Source organism: Mustela nivalis (genome assembly GCF_964662115.1).
Source record: "Mustela nivalis genome assembly, chromosome: 1".
Classification (NCBI taxonomy): domain Eukaryota; kingdom Metazoa; phylum Chordata; class Mammalia; order Carnivora; family Mustelidae; genus Mustela; species Mustela nivalis.
The window spans coordinates 177089121-177114831 of record NC_139020.1 but is presented as its reverse complement, the minus strand read 5'-3'; the positions used below and the strand labels follow the sequence as shown (position 1 = coordinate 177114831).

The 25711-nt window shown below is 44.4% G+C and overlaps 2 long non-coding RNA genes across 4 annotated transcripts in view; one reads left to right on the top strand and one right to left on the bottom strand.

Moving 5' to 3' along the window:
• The first annotated feature begins 4032 nt into the window (after window positions 1-4032).
• LOC309844694 lies at window positions 4033-7397 on the top strand. The gene is made up of 4 exons (XR_014300826.1): window positions 4033-4146; window positions 4994-5047; window positions 6908-7033; window positions 7312-7397. It is a non-coding gene; the product is annotated as an uncharacterized lncRNA (long non-coding RNA).
• A 1745-nt stretch (window positions 7398-9142) lies between these two features.
• The window catches only part of LOC309847616, a 141235-nt gene continuing 124666 nt past the window's right edge, over window positions 9143-25711 (bottom strand). For all 3 annotated transcript variants that reach the window (XR_014302520.1, XR_014302521.1, XR_014302522.1), the window contains one exon: window positions 9143-9467. This is a non-coding gene — a long non-coding RNA (uncharacterized lncRNA). The remainder of the gene's footprint in view (window positions 9468-25711) is intronic.

The window sequence follows — 25711 nt, the reverse complement described above, 5'->3', positions numbered from 1 at the left end:
CCCACAGTGCAGTCCTATATCTGATCAAGATAATTAAATAGACTCAGCCTTAAGTGCATCTACTTAAAATAATCAATGGGAGCCCAAGATGCTGCCATGAACTGGGTAGATGATGCCAAGGCAGTAGATGACTCTAGAAAGGAAAAGAAAATTAATCAGAAGGGTCAAGGTCAGATGGGTAGCCAAGAGGCTTACGAGGAAGGGAGGCACATGAGGGGCCAATGCTGGCAAATATCATAGAGTTCTGGATCCAGGCTGCGCTGAAGAGTCAGGAGCTTGGAGAGTAGCTGGAACCCTATTACTACCCAAGTCAGTAAAGAAAACCCAGTAGAAGTTGGAATAAACAAGTCTCAGGGATCAGGGCAAGAAAAAATCAGGTTGAAGGTTAGAAATCACAAGGGTAAGAAAATCAAGAGCAGGACAAAGCCATCAGAAGACAAAGGCACGTAGATGCCAGACACATGGACAGGAAAAACCAAGTGGCGAGGACCCTGAAGACACAGTTTAATCATTGGCAGAGAACTTGGCCACGTGACAAAGAAAAATTTCCACTTGTGTGTTAGGCTATTTAGACCAGCCATCCTTTGGGAAACAAGAAAACTTGTTGAATAAATTGAGGATCTTCCAAACATGTAAGAGTTTATTATACAGTAAGACACTACCAGAACAAAATTGAAGCCAAACAGATAAGAACCCAACAGATAAGCAGAGTACGGAAGTTACTTCTGAACCAAGAGCATTAGTGGATTCCAGTAATTTGAACTTTTGTTTCGATGGTCTTGTGGGATAAGAGAGGCAGAAAACAAAAGGGCAGTCAAATTAGAGACCTGCTCTATAAAAACAGGGAACCCCACGGCCCTACACACCTAGGGAAGTAGTGAACAAGAAATAACCCAGGCCTCGTGGATTTGTAGCCAGGATTCTGTGTCTGGTGATCCAGGCAACCTCAAACCATGTACCTGGTTTAAGGTGGCCCCCAAGCACCTGACAAATGCAGACACACATCCTCTCTGGAGGAAGGTACCTTTACCCCAGACCTCAGATCACTCCTACAATGATTCTTCAGGTACATGAGCAGGAAGCAGTCAAAGATAACCGGGGATAAAAAGAAAAAAGGCACTATCTATAAGAACAAGCAGAAACAGCAGCCAGTAGAAATAGTCTTGCAAAGAGTTTACATGTTAGAATTATCAGGAATAGGTTATAAACTAGGCATGCATAATACGTTTACAGATATAAAAGATAAGTTCAAAGATATCTACATGGACAGGAAACTATCAAGTCACCCAGTAGATTTGAAAAAAAATCAAATAGAACCTCCAGAAATGGGGCACCTGGGTGGCTCAGTCGGTTAAGTGTCTGCCTTTGGCTCAGGTCATGATCCCCACGTCCTGGGATCGAGCCCTACATTAGGCTTCCTGTTCAGTAGGGAATCTGCTTCTCTCTCTCTCTCCCACTCTGCCCTCCCCATTGCTCATTCTCCTTCTCTCAAATAAATAAATAAAATCTTAAAAAAAAAACCCACCCAGTAATTAAAAAAATACAAACTAATATTAAAAAAAAAATACAACTTTGTTTTAGAGACAAAATTATATTCCATTAAGGAAACTGCTTGGAAACAAGTCTGAGACACAGTAATAGAATGATAGGGGGTTGCAAGAAAGAAAGCACCCAATTAAATGTGGTTTAAACAATAAAGACTATTTACCATCTTCTATAACAAAAAACCCAGTGGTTGGGCTGTACCACGATTATTTCGGTAGATAAATGGGTCCCATCTAGGACCCTGCCTTTTTACATCTCCATACATAATTCTTAGTTTGTTGGCCTCTGTCTTAGACATGTCTCCTTATGATGGCAAGATAGCTGCAACAGCTCCAATCATCATGTCTCTATATTACCACATTCAAAACCAGAAATAAAAAAGACTTTTCCCTGTGCCTCTCTCTTTCACCAAGGAGGAAGGACCCTCCCAGAAGCAACTCCACCAGAGTCCCCATGATGTCTAACTGGTCAGGAATAGGTCACATATTTTAGCTACAAGCAAACTGAGAAAGTGGGTTGCATTTTTAGCCTTTACAGCAGAAGGAAGATTCTGTAGCTTTGGAGAAGTAGAGGGAATGGCTACGGTGTTGATTCAAAGGAACACCGAGAAGGGGAACATGACCCCAGAGAGAGGATGATCATTCTAAAACTGATGCAGTCTCTCTCCAGGAGCACTGAACTCTCCCTGCTGTACTATTTTCCTTCCTTTGGAATCTTTGCCATACATTAACCCTTTCTCTAATCCATTCTCCTAAGATACCTGAAACCCTTTTCCTTCTGATGAAAGAAGGTCTTAAAAGCAATTCATCAAGGATTTTAAATTAGTTGTCTGCTTTACCAGCTCCCTAAGAAGCATCAAGAGGAGAGCATAGAGGAATCAGTACCCTAGTGGTATTCCCGTCACCATTGGCTTGATGAGGGGTAGAGGATAAGATAAGAAGGATTTACAGCAAGGTTAGGGAGACAACTTCTAGGGACCTTGGGAATTACCCTTCTAAACAGTCTCGGAGGTACCCAACTGGCCTAACAGAGAACTGAGGCACCACGAGGGCCATGAATCCAGGAGCTCCATTCTTGAGTCTGAACCCCATGATGCCGGAAGTTTTGAGGGGGGGACATGGCCTCCCTTGACCTCATTTTATTCATCGAGAAAAGTTGACGCAACACACATGAAAGACACTCCTGTTTTTAGTCACAAAACCAAAATCAAAATAAAAAAGTAGTAACAGTTACAAAAGAGAATTCAAAAGAAACGTAAACACATGCTGTTGGGATTCCCTCCTTACAGATCTGCTTTTGAGTGTTGGCTTTATTTTCTCCCCACATTAGAAGAAAGGGGGGAGGGGAAGGGGGCCAAGGGCAGAAGCCATAGGAGGACAGGGAGCTTCTACCCACAGCTGCAGACTTTGATCATTTCCCTTCAGCACAGAAAAAAGAAAGGGTCTTTCTTCCAGCATTTACATACAAAATCCTAAGAAGAGGGTGCCAGGGTGGCTCAGTTGGTTAAGAAGCTGCCTTTGGCTCAGGTCCTGATCTCAGAGTACTGGGATGGAGTCCCGCACTGGGCTCTGTGCTCATCAGGGAGCCTGCTTCTCCCTCTCCCTCTGCCCCTCCTCCTCCCTGTGCTCTCTTTCTCTCAAATCAATCTATCAATCAATAAAATGTTCACAATCCTAAGAAGGAATCCTGCCTGTTTTATTGGCCAGGCCTGGGCCCCACTCAAGGAATATTCTAACTTCCACCATTCCTATGGACAGACAGAAGAAAAGAAGAAAAAGGAAAAAAAAAGATGTCTGCATAGTATAATCTGCCCTCTTTATAATGATTAAGAAATTGATACCCAGAGATGTTCAGCAAGTTGCCCAAAACACACAGCAAGTTAAGTGTGACAGCTAGATTCGATCTCAGAACTTTCTACCCCTGAGGCCCAGTCTCCTCCTCTGTGCCTCTGTTCATGTTTGTAATACCAAACTGTTCTCTCTGCTTTACTGTAAATGAACATTCTCTGTCATCATTACCTAGTAAACTAGATCAAGAGATAACTTATTCATTTGTAGGTCACCCCCTGTTACTGGAAAACTCCTCCAACTAACGCACAATGCTTTCAGCAGGGCCTGGGAGGGGGCACGCCCAGATATGCGGCTGAGCAGTCCCTGAGCGGGGACTGCCAAGGACACTTCACACTGTGCTCCTGAGGAGAGAGGGGCAGCACAGAGAGGGAGCTGGGGAGGGGGTTTCCAACAGAGTCATAATGGTCTGGGGTTCCTACAAAGTACCCCGTTGTCCAGGAAGTTGAGAAGCGTGATAACAAACGAACTGTGAGTTTTTAACAAAGACATTCCTTGAACCTGAGAAATGATTAAATGGCCAGGGTGTGGGGTGGGCGCTGCAGGTGGGACTCCAGTGTCATAAGCAGACAAGCTCTGCTCATTGTGCAGAAAAAAGTTCTAGAACTAGTTACTCCCACAAGGGAGGTCAGAAGCAGAAGGTACATCCCTGCCACTCCTCTGGACAAATACCTTCTTTGATGACCACACACATCTCCAGTTCTCGAAAACAGCCCCCTGCTTGTGTTCAGTGTTCCTGGCCTTTGTCAACAAAGTCAGCTTCCGAACTGGTTTCTAGAGATGACCGGGAAAATTCCAGCAAGGAGCAAAGAGTGGTAGGAGAATGGGAGAACAGGACTGGTCAAGTAGAAAGAGAATAATCCTGATTTTAGCCTATAACATCTTGTAGTTGGGTCCACACTGAGTTGAAAACAAGGGGATTGGAAGGGTTTTAGTCACCAGATTGCTCCTACTGCTCTGGGTGGACGGGAAATTTTAGCACGTCTTAACCAGGATTGAGAGCACAAGACATCCAGTAGCCTTAGAGTCACTGGTGAAAGAATGTGTGTGTGCGTGTGTGTGTGTGCCTGTGTACGCACTTACACGTGGGTGGTAGTGGGATGGAGATCAGAAGGTGGGCCAGGCTCAACTTTTCAGTAACAGTGAATAATTCCTGAGCATTTACCATAGCCAGACATCCTGTCTTCATTTGGGTTCCCCCAAAACCAAAGCCCGAGAAAAGGATCTAGGATCTTAGGATCTAGGATCTAAGTTTCTTTAAGAGATGATCTCAGGAGCTGGGGGAGGGAGCGGTGAAAGATAGCCAGGAATGGGGAAATGTTGATACAAGGTGAATTAGTAAGGTGACCCCTCCAAACCTCCTCCCAGAACTGCCTGCCTTCAGGACCGGGCTGATGGGCCATTTGTCACCCCGAGCCTGCTGCCTCTGACTGGAGACTGCTCCTGGGGGCAGATGCTTAAAGTTTCTGAGATGGTGCTGTGTGCCCTGCCCTGAGGGCAGCCGGAGCCTCGATGCGTGGTGTTGTGTCCAGCGAAAGCCGAGAGCCTAGGGATCCTCATCACAGGATGAAGAAGAACTGATTATTATTCCCATTTTACAGATGAGGAACTGGAGGCCCAGAGAGGTGGAGCTGCATGGACCACCCCGCTGGAAGGTGGCAAAGCCAGAACAGAGGATTCAGTTCATGTCATCTGCCCTTGGCTAGTGACATCTCAGAACACTTAGAATGGATCACAAAGAGGAACATTTCCTGAGCTCCTACCTTATGTCAGACAATGTGATTTCACTGCCCTTGGTGACCCACACCTTGATCCCTAGCAGACTAAGAGGACCCCAAAGCCAGGGGGTGGTCAGCCTCATTACTTGGGACAACCGGAACACTCAGCACCTCCCTTCACCCCAAAAGGCTCCTTTCTTGGTATCAATCAAAGTCAAATCCAAAATTCCAGGGCTGAAACAGAAATCCAGCACAGCCCCCAGAGCCTAAAGACCCCCTGCAGGGAATGACAGGCAGGCACCTTTCACTTCCCTTGGTCCCCTTGTCATCTACCAGGAGATGATCCCTTCCACACGCCTGTCCTTGAGCATCTGGCCTTTGTTTGCACACATCCCTTAATGAGGAGCTCACTACCTCCTTTAGCCAATCAATTTTCACATTTCCAGCTCTATCTTCTTAAAGCATTTTCTGTGACAAACCAATCCTCAAGGACTCCCTGGAGGCAAGAAACAACTGGTGGATAAATACATCTGGGAAAAGCTGTTTATGATAGTACCTTCTTAGTGATTTATACCACAGTAGTATATGCAGGGCTTTAAGAAATACAATGTTGAGACACTTGTTTAATTTTGCTTACTTGAAAATTTCTCAAGTCTGTTTCACTACAGAACACTTTCTTCAAGAATCTATAACCAGGGCAGGTAGGGGTGTAGGGACAGGGTGGGGTGTAGGGACAGGGTGGAGGGGTCGCTGGGTGGCTCATTTGGTTAAGTATCTGCCTTAAGCTCAGATCCTGATCCCAGGGTCCTGGGGCAGAGCCCCAGGTCAGGCTCCTTGCTTGGCAGAGAGCCTGCTTCTCTCTCTGCCCCTCCCCCTGCTTGTAGGGGCTCTCTGTCTCTCAGATGAATAAAGGACATCTAAAATACAACAATAACAACAGGGACACCTGGGTGGCCACTCAGTCAGTCAACGGTCTGCCTGTGGCTCAGGCCATGATCTGAGGGTCCTGAGATTGAGGCCCCCATCGGGCTCCATGCTCCCTGCTTCTCCCTCTGCCTGCGGCTCCCCCTGCTTGTACTCTTGGTTCTCTCTCTCTGACAAATAACATCTTTAAAAAAGGAAAAAAAAAAACAACAATCTACAGCCTTCCCACAGTACTCTGTATTCTGGAAGCGCTGGGTCAGCAAGCTTCTCCTGGGGGTGGAGTCTCTCTTTCCTGAGGTTCCAGTGATTCCTTCACCTGGCTGTTGCTAAGCTCTGGGGTACAGAGAACAAGCCTGCCCATCCCCCCCACCCCCAACCACTGCAGATCTGAATAACAAACGTTTAATTCTCCCTGAGCACTTAGGGGGTGTCAGGTGCTGGCTGAGTGCTTTCCATAGGTTACTTCACACCCTCCTTTAATGGATGGAGAAACTAACACAGCTAAGGCAGGAGAGGTGAGGCCGTGTCACACAAGTATGTGCGGCTGGAAGGCAAACCCAGCACCGCATAGGATATCTAGAGAAACACCTGGAAGAATGTCTGGCACAGGATCAGTGTTCAATCATGTTATATGTGTTGTGTTGTTGTTACTATTAATGTCATTATCTAACTGAAGAGGTAGTGCTCTTAACCATTCCTGGTGCCTTGCTGGAACCTTCTGTTCTTTGGATAAACGTTCTTCACGTTTCCCCAAGTTCATTTGATGTTTCTTCCCCACCATTTCTGCACGCTGTACACATCAGGAAGGACTGAGCACCGAGGCCACGGAGCCTTTCTCAGCTGAAAGCAATCTTCTATTTGCTCTTTCCACAGAAGGACTATTTTCTCTGTCAAATCCTCTGAAATATGGTGGAAATAAATCCTTCAGGAAGACCAGTGAAGGAGAGCAGAGGGAGCTGGAGAAAAGCCGTCCAGAAGATGATCATCTCCTAGACCAGGGTCAGCAAACTACAGACCACAGGCCAGATCTGGCCAGCCCAATGCTCTTTGTAATGAAGGTTTTGTTGGAACACAACTGTACTCGTTCATAGATGTATTACCTACAACTGCTTTTTGCACTCAACAACAGAATAGTTACGAAAGAAACCTAAAATATTTACTGTGTGGTTCTTTTTACAGACAAAGTTTGTCAACTCCTGCTTTATCTTGTGGGGAGAAGAAAGGTAGGCTGGCGAGGATTTTGATGAGCCAGGTGTCTGCCTTTTCTTACGTTCCAGATGCTCTTGGAATAGCCAGCTGGAAGTTGCAGGGGCCCAGAATACTACAGCTTCTAAGAACTTGCAAGTAATAAAGATACAGCTCTTCACCAAGATAAGCTTTCAATCTATTCATGATGGATCAGAGACAAGATATGTGGAGTTCTCTGAAGGCCACTGTATCACTCCAAGGTTAGGTATGTTGGCTCTTGGTGGATCAAGGTATTGGCCTATGTAAAGAGAGACTAGTCAGCAAAGTGGGGTTTGGTCAGCTTTGTTCACTTGGAGAAGAGAGGTCAATGCTGACAGGACTCCATTCATGCATTGCTCCAGGTCGGGGGAGACCTCCAATGGAGGGAGTATCTCAAGTGGCAAAGCCATTTATGACGTGTTGTGGACAATCTTAGCCTAATGCCCTTGAACATTCAATTCACCTCAGTAACACCTTGTTTTGACTCCATCATCTTGAAGCAAACTTCCAGGTATGACTTGGCTGTTTCCCATGTAGTTCTGCCAACAGAGGGGGGATATTTCTGTGCCCCACACTTCCAGATGGATTTCAGGGTGACTAAGAATCCCCTGAAATTGTGTGCACCGTGTTGTGTGTGTTTGAGAGTGCCCCTTGTCCTGACGACGGGAACCTTCATGGTCATAATAGTCTCAAAGGGCTCCACGAAACACAAAGGGACCTGACATTCATCTGTGTGAGCGTCTCAATGAGGGTTTCCTTCTACCTCTCAGGCCGAGGGCAGGAACTCTGTTGGTTCCACCTGCCACTGTTCCTCCAGCCTTCAGCCCTCTGCCTGGCTCATGGGACATGCTCACGACGTGTTCATCAGAGTAGGGATGAAAGTAAGGGAAGAGGAGAGGCTGGGAGGAGGGAAGAAGGCTTGACATGCAACCAGGAGTGTCCTGGTCCCTGTGATAGTTAGAATTTTCATTGTAAATTAATAAACTGACCTTCTGGTTTATGCAAGAGTCTCATGAGTGTGGGTAATAGATGTTCCCTTTTATGGACACAAATTGCTCCCAGGGTGCTGCTTACAAAACTCTATGACCAGAACCTGGACCTGGGGGAATTCACATGTTACCCTGTGGGGCTCCTTGGAGTCAGGCTGCTGGCTTTTTCGCCAAACAGAAGAGGAGGGCTTTATCATTCCCGTCATGGAATCACCATGGCCCCAATGGCAAGTGCTCTCTTCCTGCAGTGTGAGAACATTTAAAGTCTGTGTCCAGGGCCTGAGCCGGTGTTGACACATGGTAGTCCTCATCTAATGTTCACTGAAAAAAATGGAGGCTGTATTATCTTGAATAACTGAAAAAATATATAGATTATATGTCTGTTTTCATTATTAAATCTAAAAATACGATGGAATCACCCACAAGGTGCTTGTTGTAGTATGTAACTACAGACTTTCTAAAGCAATGAGGCTAAGTAGAAGATAAAAGAGGAATCACTGCTGCTTTTGAAGCATAGGGCCTGTTAATACACACTGGAGCCCAATATGGCCCCAACCCACCATTTTGAGGGAGGGGCTGCCCAGGCTTTGCTTGGCATAACATTGGTGGCAACAGCTTGGTAAGCAGCAGCCTCCAGTCTTAAAAAAGAACAATTTAAACTTCAGATTTAGTTGAGATTTTCCAAGTGGCTAGAGAACATCAGAATACTCTGTGAGGACTGAAAGATAGTCATGCCTGCCTTTGTTGACTTAAGTAGAGCTATATTTTATTCTCTCACTCTCTTTTTAAGGCACACACACACTCACACTCACCACACACACTCACAATCACCACACATACACATGCAAACCTTAGTTTAGATAGTGCTTAGATAGTGCTACATGTCCGGAGAAGTACTCATTATCTACTACAGCATCAAAAAAAAAAAAAAAAAAAAAAAATCATCACCCCCAAGCCTCAGAAACTTGAAGCAACAAACATGATCTCCCAATGGTTCTTCAGGTCAGGAATCCAGGAGCGGAATGGTTCTGGCTCAAGGTCTTAAGAAGTCTCATGAGGGTGTGAATTGTCACCTGAATCTGCAGTCTCATGGGCTCAGTGAGGGCTGGAGGATGTTTCCACCTTGCTGTTGGCTGGCCTCAGTTCCTTGCTGGCTGGTAGCTGGATGCTCTAGTTGATGGACTACTCCATAAGGCCACTCATTGCATGGTTGCTTGCTTCCTCCGGAGCAAGAGAGGCAGGGAGAAAGAGGAAGAACAAGAGAGGTGGGAGCTTTTTATAGCCTAATATCAAAAGTGACACACCACCACTTCTCCATAGACCATTGGTCAAAGAGAACAACTGTGATAGAGTATAGGACAAAAATACACAAGAGTGTGAATATTAGGTGGTGAAGATCATTGGGGGGCCAACTTGAACCTGGCTACCATAGAACATTTAAAAATACATCTACAGATTCTTTTGTATTCCCACACTTCCCCACCTTCAAAAAGTAGAAATGGATTTTTCTCCTTTTGAATAGAGCTGGACCTAGTGACTTTCTCATAACAAATAGAATGGGATGGACTAATAGCATGTGATTTCACATAGCCAAGGTCATAAAGAGCATTGTGGCATCCACCTTTCTCTCTTGGATCACTCTCTCTGGGGAAAGACAGCCTCCGTGCCATGAGAACACTCAAGAAGCTATATGGAGAGGTCCACACAAAAGGAATGGCGTCCTCTTGCCAACAGCCAGCACCAACTGACCAGGCATGTGAATAAGCCATCTAGAAAGTAGGTCCTCCAGCCCCAGTCAAGCCTTCAGATGATGACTGTGCTGGCCAAGAAAATGACTGCAACCCCCTGAGAGACCCTGGGCCAGAACCACCCAGCCAAGCTACTCCCAAACTCTTGACCTACAGATAATCTGGGATATACTAAATGTCTGTTACTGTTTTAAGCCATTAAGTTCTAGGGTAATTTATTAGGCAGTAATAACTAATACAACATGATTATTGAATTTCAGAGATCTTAGCTGTAAACAACAGAATCCACCCCAGCTAGTTTAAACAGAAGAGGAACGTATTTAAGGAATTAGGTAGTTCACTGAATTCCTGGGAGGACTAAAGAATGAGACAAAGCCATGACCGCTCCTGTGGAGACCCTTCTGCTATCATTGCTAGCACATACCCCAGAGACTGTAGGAAAAAGGGACTGCCACTGGCAGTAAGTGGGATGTCTTCACTGTCTTGCCTCTGTAAGTGGGATGTCTTCACCGCTACCCCACGTAAAGAATGGATTTTATATGTACTTACTTCCAAACCAAAGCCTGTGTAAGGGTTGGGTCAAATGTTTATACTTTATTGTGATGGGTAATTTTATGTGTCAACTTTGTTGGGTCACAGTGCCCATATATTTGGTCAACCACTACTTTGGATTTTTCTGTGAGGGTGTTTTTGGATGAGATAAACATTTAAATCAGAGGTGTCTGCTTAAATCAGATTATCCTCCATAATGTGATGATGGGCCTTATCTAATCAGTTGAGAGTCTAAATAGAGCAAAAGACTGACATCCCCCCAAAAAGAAACTACTCTGCCAGCAGATGGCTTTGGGACTTGAATTGCAACACTGGCTCTTCCCTTATTATCCATAATCATGTGAGCCAATTCCTTAAACTCCCTCATTCTCTTCCTTCCTCACCCCCCTCTCAACAGATAGATAGATATACCAATAGATATACTGACAGATATATCTATGTTTATAGATACACCTGCATATATATAATATGTATTATCCCACTGGTTCTGTTTCTCTGGAAAACTCCGATTACCACACTTAGTTACAAAGGAGGTTCAGAAAATGAGTTTCTGGCTTAGGCATATTCAGACCCATAGGATGAGAAATTCTACAAATATAGGGAAGCCGTTCTAGTTGCTGGGTGGCCAAAAAGCCTATCAATATCTGCTGTGTTTATTATGTAAATAACCAAACACAAGCAATCTCTTCTATCAAGGTAAACTATTCCTCAATAACCATCTCTCTCCTTGATCTGCAGAGAAATACACAAGATTACAGTGTGGTGTGTCTACCTCAAGCTATTTTTTTTAATTGTAGACTTCATTTTTCAAAATTTTTGTCCTTTTTTAATTGAATTGAATTTTTTCTTACATAGCCTCTACACTCAATGTGGGGCTTGAACTCACAACCCTGAGCTCAAGAGTTGCATGCTTTACCAACTGAGCCAGCCAGGTGCTCCCAAGTTGTAGACTTTAATCTGTTGCAGGCATGCACCTGGTGAGATTCCAGGGAATTCTACTTATATTTAAGCCTTTGCTCTACAGACACTATAGTCTTTTCCTGTACATAACTTCTTCCTTTAATTATGTACATTTGTAAATAATGAATGACATTTCCCTCAAGAGATTTTCTAATTTTATCTGTTGATCCAAATTAAAGTCTGACCATAATTCCTTCTCTAGGGAATGGTATTGTAAGCCTGTAAGTAAAGTTATAAGCATCACAGACCCCTTGGGAGGAAGGTGGTAGTTTTCCTTGGTAAGAAAAATCCCATGAAATCTCATTAATTCAGATTCCTTAAAGTTGGAATTTGTGATTATCCAACCTTCCCTGTTTGGAGTTGGCCTTTTCATTTTCTCTGGGCAAAGCGATTAAATAAAAAATTCCAATTGCAAGGGGGAAATGTTTCAGTAGCTACAGCTTTAGAAGGCTTTAGCTCACAATTTATTTGGGTCCAAATGGAATCTGCTATAGAGAAGTAATTATTTTTTTCCTAAGTTGAAAGGAGCAATGATGACTGATTCTATCACAGAATTTTCAAGAGTTTTCTGAAAAGACTGTCATAAAATTTTGTTCCTTGCTTTAAAAAGCAAAGCTGGAATCTATGTGGGACTTTGGACTCTTCTAAGAAACAGCATTCACCTAGGATTATGATTTAGGAACAATCCATGATCTAATGGAAGTATCTAAGAGAAAGGACATCCCAAAATGATTGCCAAAGCTATTCTCTAAAAAGAAACCTACTAAAGAGAAAGCAAGCAAAATTCAGACACAATAAGAGGATAATTATAAGTTCTAAAGATATTTTATTTTATTTATTTATTTTTAAGATTTTATTTATTTGATAGACAGAGAGGCAGGCAGATAGAGAGTGAGAGAAGGAAGCAGGCTCCCTGCTGAGCAGAGAGCCTGATGTGGGACTCGATCCCAGGACCCTGAGATCATGACCTGAGCCGAAGGCAGCGGCTTAACCCACTGAGCCACCCAGGCACCCTATTTTATTTTTTAAAGATTTTAATTAATTAGTTAATTATTTTGAGAGAGAGCATGCACATGTGGGGTGAGGGGAAGGGCTGAGGGAGAAGGAGAGAGAAGATCTTAAGCTGGTTCAAGTGCAGCATGCAGCTCAAGGCAGGGCTTGATCCCACAACCCTGAGACCATGACCCTAGCTGAAATCAAGAGGTGGACACTTAATCAGCTAAGCCACCCCAGTATCCCTAAAGCTTTCATTTTTAAAGTAAACTCTACACCCAGTGTTGGGCTCGAACCCACATCGCCGAGATCCTGAGTCCCACATTCTACCAACAGAGCTGGCCAGGCACTCCATAATTTCTGTATTTTAAAACTGAAATAAACATCTGTAATAATGTTGGTGAAGGTTCTGAACTTTGAGATAGATACAATTCCTTAGGCATGAAGGAGAAGCACTTTAAGAGTCCTATCTTTTTTCGTTTTGTTTTGTTTTTTTTGTTTTTTAAGTAAATTTTGTGCCCAACATGGGGCTCAAACTCATAACCCCGAGATCAAGAGTCACATGCTCCACCAAGTGAACCAGCCAGGTGCCCTGAGGGATCATGGGTTTTCAGTAGAAAGAGCCTCTGTACTGTAACCATGGCCTGCTGTTGCTCAGTGAATAGGTTCCACCCAAAGAAACCAGATGCGGTGTCTGGGTGGCTCAGTGGGTTAAGTCTCTGCCTTCTGCTCAGGTCATGGCCTCAGGGTCCTGGGATCGAACCCCGCATCAGCAGGGAGCCTGCTTCCCCCTCTCTCCCTGCCTGCCTCTCTGCCTACTTGTGATCTCTGTCTGTCAAATAAATAAATAAAATCTTAAAAAAAAAAAAAAAAGAAGAAGACGACGACTTATTTTGGAAAAAAAAAAAATGGATCTCATAAGCTCTTAGGAGAATTAAGCAGGGTCCAGGGTGAACACAGTGCCCAGGAAAAAACTTCTGAATTCATGTGCCCTTATTTCTTTATGAGCCAGACGTTATCATCTTTCAGCTGCCCTTACAAGAAAAATGTTGGGAAGCTCTAGAGGAAAAAAAGCCAGGCAGTCCCTTCTTTGCTGAGTAGTCCCAAGAATAGCAGCCCTTGGCAGCTACACAGAGTGACAGCCCTCCAACCCCTCCTTTTACATGTTGTAGGCATGTTCCTGAGGGCCTTGTTCACTACCCTTCCACAGGCTTCTCTGTCCATAGCCTTCCAGAGCTGCAGTTTCTTAAATATTAAAAGTGATGTATGCTTGCTTTTAAATGCAAACATCCTAGCAGTTAATAATTAAAAAGTGAAATCCCCTACCTCTTATCCCATGTGAAGAGTTGAAGGTGGACCTTTCAGATCCTTTTCTCTATACGTGAACAATCAGTGCCTTGCATCTCTTCTCTATGAATCAGCCTATAAGCTCTCTCACGATCATCTATGTATTTGGTCATCTGCTGATCTATCAAAATTTACCCACATCTGCCAGTAGTGAAGGAGGTTTATATGCCAGATAGTGATGAGTCTGAACATGCAGCTGTAAAAACACAAGATTCTTTCTGGTGCAAGAAACAGAAAACAGGGGTGCCTGGGTGGCTCAGTCATTGGGCATCTGCCTTCGGCTCAGGTCATGATCCCAGGTTCCTGGGATCGAGTCCTGCATCTGGTTCCCTCTCAGCAGGAAGCCTGCTTCTCCCTCTCCCTCTGCTGCTCCCCTGTTTGTGTTCCCTCTCTCGCTGTGTCTCTCCCTGTCAAATAAATAAATAAAATCTTTAAAAAAGAAAGAAAGAAAGAAATAGAAAACAAAATGACCAAACTCCCTCAAGAAAAAAAAAATCTATAGGCCCCCTTGCACACAAGTTTAGGGAGCAGGTCTCACTTCACATACAGCATGATTCAGAGGCTTGAAGAGATCCCCAAAACCCTCTCTCTCTCCTCTCCCTTCTCTGTCCATCCCCCACACTGGCTTTATTCTCTGGCCCCAGGGATGGGCAAGATGGCTACCCGTGGTCTGGGGGCCACGTGCCCTTCCAAGCTCAAGTCAGGTGGAAATGTGACCTAACACAAAGGCTACCACCTCTCATTGACCCTGGTCACCCTCTGCTCCTTGTTACTCTTATATTCCCATTACCCTGTTTTATGGTTTTTTTTAATACTTATTATCAATTGAAATTACGCTGAGTATTTGCTACTTGTTTATTATCTGCCTCTCCCACTCCCGAAAATAGAAAATAGAAAAGCTTTCCTGGAGCAGTATCCTCACCATCTTGATCCCTGCTCAATGTCTCAACTCCTCTCAATAAATATTTCTTGAATCAGGAGCACCTGGGTGGCCCAGCTAGTTGAGGCTAGACTCTTTTTTTTTTTTTTTTTTAAGATTTTTTATTTATTTGTTTGACAGATAGAGATCATGGGTAGGCAGAAAGAGAGAGAGAGAGAAGGAAGCAGGTTCCCTGCCGAGCAGAGAGCCCGATGTGGGGCTCAATACCAGGACCCTGGAACCATGACCTGAGCCGAAGGCAGAGGCCTTAACCCACTGAGCCACCCAGGCACCCCGAGGCTGGACTCTTAATTTTGGTTCAGGTCATGATCTCGGGGTCCTGGGATCAAGTCCAGCTTCAGGGTCTGTGCTCAGTGGGGAGTCTGCTGGAGAGTCCCTCTGTCTCTCTCCCTCTGTCTCCCCCCACCACTCACACATGGGTGTGCTCTCTCTCGCTCGCTCTAGCTCTAAAATAAATAAATAAATTTTTAAAAAAATATTTGTTCAGGGGCACCTGCGTGGCTCAGTGGGCTAAAGCCTCTGCCTTCAGCTTAGGTTGTGATCCCAGGGTCTTGGGATCAAGTCCCATATTGGCCTCTCTGCTCAGCAGGGAGCCTGCTTCCTCCTCTCTCTCTGCCTGCCTCTCTGCCTACTTGTGATCTCTGTCAAATAAATAAATAAAATCTTTTTAAAAAAATAAAAAAATATTTGTTCAATGAATGAGTTAGTCACTGTAGCTCCCAAACACCTGGAATGAGAATTAGGGAGAAGACAACACCCCAGAGGAATATCTATGTCCTGTTAGCAAAAGAAAGGTGATTGGGATGCATGTATTGAGTGGCAAAAACCACAGAGGTCCACTGCGTCAGCGAAGCATTCTACGTGGATTTCCCGCATGTGAGACAAGATACTGCAGTGCTATATTTGAATGTGGGGTTTGCCGCTTATTAGACGATGACCTTTCATAAGTCACTTTGCTTCTCTCAGCCTTGGATCCTACTGTAAGTAAAATAAGAAACAGACCTACCTCTTCATGTGGCCGTTAGAAATAACATATGTAAAGTGGCCAATAAGTGGTAGATTCAGTAAATTGTTGTTTTTACTCTTCTTGTGGCTCTGGTTATTTACTCCTTGTGATCCTATCTTTTTGATATTTCAGAAAAAAATCCAATGAAAACACATTTCAAAAGCCCCAAGTGTGAGGGAATGAGAGGCTGGTTAAATGGCCACTCCACTTTTTTTAAAGTGAAAGTTATCAGAAAATTTAACCCTGGCACAGTGTCCCTTGGCTCCAGGACGTTACTGGCAAGCAACGATTTGGCAGTGTGATTTTTAAAAATATCGAACAACTGGCCAAGCTCTGTGTTCACGAATCAGAATGATCCAATGGATGTCTTAGAATAGATGCTGGCCTTATGTAACATGTCCAACTGTCCTAGGATGGAGGCAGGACTAACCAGGAGTCGCTTTTGGTCAAACTGTCATTGGCATCTGGTCACACAGCTTCATGTCAGGTACAGTGAATGGCTGCTCTTCATCACCATCTGGGACGATCTCTTCCACTCAATTGATGATTGGGATGTCACTTGGCTTTTGCGACACCATGGCTGATAAGCTGCCTATCCTATTCTCCTGGGCCCTCCCATGGAAAAACCAGACATTGGGGCTTTACAGCATGCCTGCTTAGCTCGTCTGACCATACCATCTCTCACAGAGGAGAATGCACACACTTGGGGGCTCAGTGAAGCTGAGGACTATCCAGCAACTCGGACCAACATGCAGTACTTAAATGATGTGGGCGATGGCCACAGTCCTGGTGGGTTATTAGAAATCAAGCAAATTTTACTGAAATCAGGCTTATAAGTACAGCATACAAATAATGAAAAGTTAGGTCACTGGTGATACCACTAATGACAGTCTGACTTTTCCTTCAGACCATTCTCTTGGCATTATTATAAAATCACTGAACTGGAAGAATCAAGTTTCTGGTTTCCCAGGAAGACCTATTCCAGAACCTTCCAACACAGAGAGCAAACTCTCAGGGCCCACCCAGAAATTGCACATCATCTCCTAATTAGTAACCACCTTCTGCTGTTATACTAATCAGGTAGCCTTAAGACTTTCCCAGTTAATTGAACTCTTTGTTGCTAAAATTTAGCTACTTTGCCTATAATTACCACTTTTCAATGACTTGAAATTTAAGTCATTTTTGGAGAATTGTAGTCAAACACACCTAGCATGGAAGTTTCCACTTAAACCATCTGTAGCTGGATAGTTCAGTGGCACTAAGAACATTCACAGTGTTGTCCAACCATCACCACCAGCAGCTCTAAAGTTTTGTCATCTTCCCACACTGAAACTCTGTCCCTATGAATCATGACTCCTATTGCCTCCTCCCTCCAGGCCCTGGAAAGCACTGTTCTGCTTGCCATCTCTATGAATCTGATTGCTGTAGGTACCTCCTAGAAGGGAGATCACATTGTAGCTGCCCTTCTCTGACTGGCTTACTTTTCACTTAGCATCACATCCTCAAGGTTCATCCACGTCGAAGCACCTGCCAGAACTGTCTTTCTTTTTAAGGCTGAATTTGTATTCCATTGCACAGTTATACTATGTTTTATTATCCAAGGATCGCTGATAGACACTTGGGTGGCTTCAACCTTTTGGCTAGTGTGCTGCTGGAACATGGGCTAAATCAATTTTAAAGGTTGTTACTTTGGAACATGGGCTAAATCAATTTTAAAGGTTGTTACTGGCTCAGTCGGTGGAGCATGTGACTCTTGGTCTTGGGGTTGTGGGTTTGAGCCCCACATTGGGTGTAGAGATTATTTTTTTAAAAAATGAAATCTTTGAAAAATAAATACAATTTTAAAAGGTTGTTATTTTTTCCCCAGACTTGTTAACTGGATTCACACCCTGAGTATTAGTTCTCACTGCTATGTTGAATGTTCACAACAAGACCCTCCCACTAGGATTTATTTATACAGGAGTTCAGGGATGTGATGGGAAGGTTATCATGCAAGACCCCAGGTGGCCTCTTTTAGGTCCCTTGAGGTGTCTCCTTGTCACAGCATATGTTTGCTTGTCCAAGTGAGCACCAGAAAGACAATCCTTACTTTTTCCTCAAACTAGAGCAACTTTCATTTTGTCAGTAGTCGGTCAACGTGAGGGAAGAGGGAAGATTTTAGAAATGGGTACCCAGTGGGTAATTTTCATTTTCTTTTTCATACTCTGGTATGTTTCACATTGTCTACAATGGTCTTGTATTACTTTCCTAATAAAACAAGAAAATATTGTTTTTCTTTTTCTGGGTTTTTAAAAATAAAATTATGCATGAATAAATCCCCTTGTAGAAGACGGCCAGCAAAACTTTTTCTATAAAGGGCCATAGAGTAAATATTTTAGGTTTTGTGGCCCATGTGGTCTCTGACACAGCAATTCAACTCTGTCTTTGTAGTGTGAAAGCTTCCACATATAAGATATAAACAAATGGGTGGGGCTATGTTCCAATAAAACTTTATGTATCAACACTAAATTTTGAATTTCATGCAATGGGCACTTTTTCAACTAATAAAAACCATTCGCAGCTTATAAGCTATACAAAAACATTTGGATCACTGGTCATAGTTTGAGAACCCTGCTCTAGAAGTAAAATAGCAGAGACAGGATAAAACATGGTGTTTAAATTTTGTGCCAATTGCAGTCTTTTCCAGGCCTGCTCATATGCTTGTTGGTTGGCTTTTTATATTTTATTATGGAAAATTTCAGACACATTAAAAAAGTAGAGAGAATAATCCCCATGTATCTACCCTCCAGCTTTAACAATGACCAACTCATGTCTATACTGCCAGCCACCCACTCCCTGTTCCTTTTCATTACATGAAGCAAGTCCCAGACATAGTATTTTATCCGTAAATATTTTAGTATGCATTTCTAAAGGCAATACTTCATTTAAAAATATCCTTGTCACCCCTAAAATAAATAACAATAGGGATCCCTGGGGGATGTAGTCAGTTGAGTGCCTGACTCTTGGTTTCAGCTCAGGTCATGATCTCAGGGTTGTAGAATCAAGCCCTGCCTTGAGCTCTACGCTAGGCTGGGAGTCAGCTTGGGATTGTCTCTCTTCCTCTCCCTCTATCCCTCCCCACCCGACACTCTCGCTCTTTCTCTCTCAGGTGAATAAATCTTTAAAAACACAAATAAAGTAATAAAACAAAATAAAATAAATAACAATAATTTTAACTTTAAACATGCTGAAGCACAATTTCAGAAACATTTTACCTAACAAAACATCACCAACGGCATTTAGAAGTTCATTATTGCGTAGTGGTTTAAAGTCTGGAATCTAATACCAGACACTACTTAGTAGCAAGGTGGTATGGGAACAAGTACTCAACCTCTCCATGCCTCAGTTACCTTATCTGTAGAAGAAAGGATGCTGAAAGCAGGTACCGCATAACATTGCTGTGAGAGTGAGATGGACTACACATGAAAGGTTTGCTACAGTGCCTGGCACACAGTACGTGTTAGCCAGGGTCAGCAGCTACTATCAATTTCCTGCTGCTGCTTCTACTTTTTCTGGTAGGGTTCTTGTTGGAAAACACAGAAGCTCCTTGCACTAGTTCAAGAAGCAAGGGGGGGTGTGTATTTGGGAGTCAGCGTTAGTCTATAGGGATCTGATAGAAACTAAAAACAGGAAACAAAGCACAACTAGCCCTATGGGGATGAACTGGAAAGTCAAAACTGGGACTATTTGGGGGCTGTACCTCCTTTCTCAGTTTCCTTTTCTCAACTCAGTCCCTCCCATTTGCTAGTCCTTGTTACTGGGCAGCTCTCTTGCATTTGCCTCATCCTTGGCCCAACATGGCCCGAAGTCCAGACTACCCTTCATATCCTCTTAGCTGTAGCTTCCACTGTGGAGGTAGTCCCTGTAGGTAGTCCCTGCTCTCTCTTGGCACTCCAATTCCTGAGAAAGAAACGATGGGCCGGCCTTTGATCGGTGGCTTACAGCTAGGTGTGAGAGGCCACAGTCATAAGAGCACATCAACTGACTATTTTTAGAGACTCTGGTAAGCAACTTCATCACTCAGGATAGACTAATGTATGCTGTAATAACAAATAAGCTTCACGGGTTGAAGGCAGAGCAGGTTATTTCTGGTCCACAAACATGTCATCAAGGGTGGGCTAGGGGTCTTGCTCTGGAGTCCACTATCTTCAACCATGGCAGAGGGGAACAAGCCTCTGGAGAAAAAAAGTCACACTGGCTCGTAAAGTTTCTGCATCAAACATGTCACTTCCACTCACATATCATTAGCCAAAGGAAGTCCCATGACTGTGCTTAAATTCAAGTGGGCAGGAAAGGACAGTCGTACTGTGTGTCAGAGGGAAGCAAGGGCCGAAGAGTTTGTGGACACCTCACGCATACCACAGTGGGGATGACACACAGTTCTCACCGGTGTCCTCTTCCTACCATCCAATCATGTGTATAAAGGCATCCAGGGAGAGCTATTCCTCCTTTAATGCAAAAGGATGCCAACACTTTCCTTCCTGGACAGAAATACCCATTCTACAGATAGAAGTCTTTTGTTGAAGCAACAACAACCCTAACTCTGTTAGCTTTCTCCCCCTGGGCTCATTTTTCATTTCTTAAATCACTGAGATTATTTGATTTGAGACCCCTCCAAGGGCCTCCCACTTTTCTTAAAAGAAACAAGTGGAAATTAGTCAGAACAGGTAGAACAGCCCTTGACCACTGCAGGGTGACTAATTGTGCACCTTTCTGAATTAGGCTGGTGTTTTCTTTGACAACTGTTGTACGGCTGACTTCAATTCTGTTGGAGTCCTCTGTGACCCCAGCTCTGTGCCCCCAGTGGAGATGTTCACTCAAATTTTCCACATCTTCTGAATAGTTTCCACTGAACTCATCCTGTTTTTAATGTACCACCTCTCAAATATCTCTCTTCCAAGTTGCTGGTGTTTAATAGCAAGGCAAAATGTAAACTTGACAACTGAAGTTCATTCTGCTGCTTCTAGCTTAAGATGGTCTCTTTCAGGCTCAGGTTCCCTAAATGGCCTGTTTTCTCATCTTGAGAGGTTTCCATACTTCTTACTCTTCCTCAAGATGGCAAACGTCTCTCCACAGTAGAATCAACAAATTCCCTGTGACATAATACAATGGACTAGCGTTCTGGAACCCCTAGTGCAACAGCCCTGGTGAATCCTCAGTGATGAATACCAAAGGAAGGAAGTCAGGCAACGACCGCCACCCACTGTATGACTCTACAGATGGGAAGTTAAAAGATGCTGCCTTGGTAGTCAAGTGAAAAGGGGATTATCTTTGGCAGGGCTCCCTGGCAAGGAGGAAGCCCAGAGAGTTGTCTAGGGTGCTGACATGGTCTGTCTTAGTATGGGTGGTGAGTCCATAGGTTTCTACGTGGGGAAACGTTCATCCAGATGTACACTTAGGACCTGGGTAGTTCTCTGGTGTATGGTATATCTCAATAAAAATCAACCAACGTGGCATCTGGATATGGGAAAAAGCTTAACTAGCTCTGCGTGGTGAGGAGGGAGTGCTCCTCTGTGGAAATTCGCTGGTCCTTTGGTGGTGGTGATGGGGGGTGGGTGGCAGTTCTCTGTGAGTCCCTTGCAAGTATCTGCTGAGGAGGATTTGGTTCCACTTCTCTAGAGTAGACCCGCAGCTAAAGTCTATGACTTAGGCTCCTGCTTGTCAACCCCAGACTCCTGCTGTCTGATCGTTTCAGCCCCGTCTCCCCCTCCAAGTGGGAAACTGCCAGGCCCTGAGAGAAAGTGGTGTTCTCAGCCTCATTGGCTGGCTGCCTCTCTCAGCCTTTTCTATGCCCCTGACCAGACACCCACTCCAATCCCAGCCTTCTAGAGGAGAGGTGTTCCTGCAGTGCCAAAAGGGCTTTTGTCTTACCTTCCTGTCTGATAGCAACTGCCTAGGGCATTTCCTGTCTAGGGCCAGCTCCCTCCTGCTTTCACCAGACAAGGCAGAGATGCGCTCCAGGTTAAGAAGCTGTGTTGACCTTCACCAAAGGTACACTGGCAGGCATTTAGAAAGATATAACATCCGTTACTTCTGATTTCCTTTACACAGAATCTCATTTCTTTTCATCATGTGACTTGGATGATTCAAATCAGTGTAGCTAGAATAGCATCACAGTATTTTAGCAATGAAGCGGTTCTTAATTATCATTCCAGATTCTAAGTGGGACAGTTTCTCATTGTGTGGTCTTAAGCACTGAATACATTTAGCATCTCCCCTCACCCCCAACAACACACACATCAGTGCTACTCATTAATCATTATGGCCACCAGATAGACCACACACCCCCTCCACACACACCCCCATGATTCTAAATGCCTGAAGGGAGGGTTTTAGTCTAACTTGTTTATTTTAGAGATAAGGAAAATAAAATCTCAAAGCAGAAAAATGACTTATCCAAGACAATGACAAAGCAGGATGTAGACCCTGATCTCCTGATCTCCAGTGCTGTGAGATTTTTAGGACACCCCACTGACTTTCAGTTCAGGTTTGAGGAACTAAAACAAGGCACTGCCAGAGAACTTCTGTTTCTTGCTGAATTTCTGCTTTTCTTTCTGGCTGTGGAAGCTGCCTGTCATTTCCTCTTTCCCTCCCTTGAGGTTAGCAGACACTGTGGGACCAGAGCCCTCCGTTCTCTCCACGAGAGCAATGATGGCAACACGTGTGAGAACACGCTGGCAGACACACCCAGGGTGGACTTGCCCTTCTAGCCACACTTGCCACCCTGCTCAGTCTACATGGATACACAAACATGCAGCCGAACTCGTCCTTCACAGCCCTCTGCTGCGTCCCACCAAAGATCGATAAAAGGAGGCGAGAACACAGGGCGCCTGGGTGGCTCAGTGGGTTAAAGCCTCTGCCTTTGGCTCAGGTCATGATCCCAGGGTCCTGGGATAGAGCCCTGCATCAGGCTCTCTGCTCAGTGGGGAGCCTGCTTCCTCCTCTCTCTCTCTCTGCCTGCCTCTCTGCCTACCTGTGATCTCTGTCAAATGAATAAATAAACCCTTAAAAAAAAAAAAAGGAGGTGAGAATACACCTTCGACTGACTCTTTCTACCTCAGAGGCAGAAAGGACTAAATCCTGACGCCTTCTGTCACTCAGATGCAGGGAGCGAGATCCTGGCAGGTGCACAGCAAAGCAAGAAGGAAGTTTAGCAGTGTTGCTGAGAATACAGGAGTTAGAGCCATTCGTTCATTCACTCGTTCATTTTTCATTTCAGTGTTCACTGAGCTCTTGCGATGACTAGCTCCATTTTGCGCATCAGATAATACATGGGCAAACACAGCTTTCCCACCCTTGTGCATCTAACACTCTGTAGTCTTAGCTCAAATCCTGGCTCTGCTGCTTACCAGCTGTGTGACCTTGGGTGAGTTGCTTAATCTCTCTGAACCTCTACCTGTTCATCAGTATATGAAAACATGGAGAATAGGATTGTGATGACTAAGTATAGACACTTAATCGTCTGGAAGGGGCCAGCCCAGGTCCTGACACATACAGGTGCTACGTAAGTGACAGCTACTATGATTACTAAAAATTCAACATTCCATAGGAGAAATCCCTGAATCCCTATACCTATAATCTGAACATGAAATTTTGACTGAGCATTCTCCGTTTTTCCCCAAATTACATATAATCAACCTACTTTTTCCAAAGTTGTTTAGTTGAAGAACAGAAACCAAAAATATGTATATGCTGTATATTTATGTTTATATTTAAATTTGGATTTATATTTAAATCTATATTTGTGCTGACATTTAGAGTGTGTCTGTTTCATCTGGCCTTGTATCACAACTTCTGTATTCTAAGGTGAGGACAGCAATGACTTCTATTTGCAGCATACTTTAAAAAGAGCCTCGGGTAAAGACAAACATGACATGAACCATGAGTTTTTTAATATTCTGTTCTCTTCCCTGGGCCTCCACTCTTGACAGACACTTTACCTTATTTAGCCTCTGCTGCTTGGTCTTCAAACCTCTAAATAGATCGGTTACTTCAGGCTAGCCAAACCCTCGGAATTATTTGCCAGCAGCCCTTTGGAAACATATCCCCTTACTGTAAGCAAGAGCAGCCAAAGAGGACTGTGTGTTTGCTCTCAGCCCTCTCCCCTCTAAGCCTAGCTTCCACTGCCCAGCTTGCAGAAGCAAGGAGGGTCGAAGGAAGGAGCCCAGCTTTGAAGTCATTGCCAAGTGTACAGTCCTCGGCAAGCTACAAAGCCTGGAGAGCCTCAGTGTCCCCGTTGCTGAAGTTGGGGGCATATGTTTAATTCTGGAGAGTTATTGGCATGATTGACTAATGATTAAAACACTCATAGATGATAGTTAACAACAGATAAGACTACAGGTCATGAGATTCTATACCAGGGATTAGCTTTAAAAGCAAACTCGCTGAGGAACCTGGGTGGCTCAGTCAGTTGAGCGTCTGACTCTTGGTTTTGGCTCACGTCATGATCTCAGGGTTGTGAGACTGAACCCCACATCGGGCCCTGCACTCAGCGGGGAGTCTGCTGGAGATTTTGTCTCTCTCTCCTTCTGCCTCTCCCACTGCTTGTGCATCCTCTCTTTCTCTAAAAAATTCTTAAAAATAAAAGAAAAGCAAACTTCCTGGGAGAAGTGGTAGGTTTTACAGTTCAGGCCAGCTCTAGACAATTTTTATAAATCCTTTACAAGAAGGAAAGGAGTAGAGAGCCCTCTCCAAGTCCTCAGGTGTAGGAAGAAGCTGGGGAACATCACGGGGTTGGCTAGCGCTCTGAGGAGAAGGTGAGAGCAGTCCTATCACAGTTGGCCTTGTCTTCCTCTGGCCCTGGCAGGGTTCCTTAAAGCCCATCCCAAACCAACAGAAAGGTATGGTTCTAACAAGCTAGCTCTCCCAGCAAAACTAAAAATGTTAGGTATGTCACCTCGCTGAATTCATGTTAGATATGTCACCTCGCTGAATTCAATCTGCACACCTCTCACACCGTTCTCCAGATGGCCGGAAGCTAGCTGAACATACTTATGGCTCTAGGTCTCTATCCTTTGAAAAGACCTGACACAATTTTCTCTCTCAACAAGGTTCCTTGCAAGTGAACTATGTCCTAGGTGCCATTTTTGGAGCAGGAACGCCAGTGGGGAGCAAGATGGATGTACTCCTACGTCTCTGAGCTTGGATTTCTGGGAGGAGGTGAGGAAGACAACCCGTGATACCTGTATGATAAGGGAGGTCGTAATAAGCTCTATAAAGGACTCAGAGTCAGGCTCAGTGACAGTGTCAAGGGAGGCCTTCTGAGGAGGTGGTGTTTGAGGAGCAACCCGAATGAGGCGAGGGAGAGAGACACGCAGAGCTCTGGCAGAACACCCAAGCAGAGGGAATGGCAGCATAAAAGCCAGGAGGCAGCAGCACATTATGATTACCAGCCTACACATGAGGACACTGAGGCTCCAGAAAATTAAGTAACTGCCTAAGGCCACCTAACAGGTAAAACGAAGACCATGATCTCGAACCCGGTGGCCCATCAGTTATTTCTTTTTCTTCTTCTTCTTTTTTTTTTTTTTTTTAAGATTTTATTTATTTATTTGGCAGACAGAGATCACAAGTAGGCAGAGAGGCAGGCAGAGAGAGGAGGAGAAGCAGGCTCCCTGCGCGAGGTGAGAGCCTGATGCGGGGCTCGATCCCAGGACACTGGGATCATGACCTGAGCTGAAGGCAAGGCTTTAACCCACTGAGCCACCCAGGCAACGCCCCCGCCCCTCCAATCAGTTATTTCAGAGCTCTTAGCACTCAAGTAACCAAATTACGTGAATGCAATTAACAAAGTTACTTGTTCCAGCTTTCTCCCAAACCAAGGGCTATCTACCATTGTTTGGGTAACCATTATTATTAATGGCAAATATTTATTGA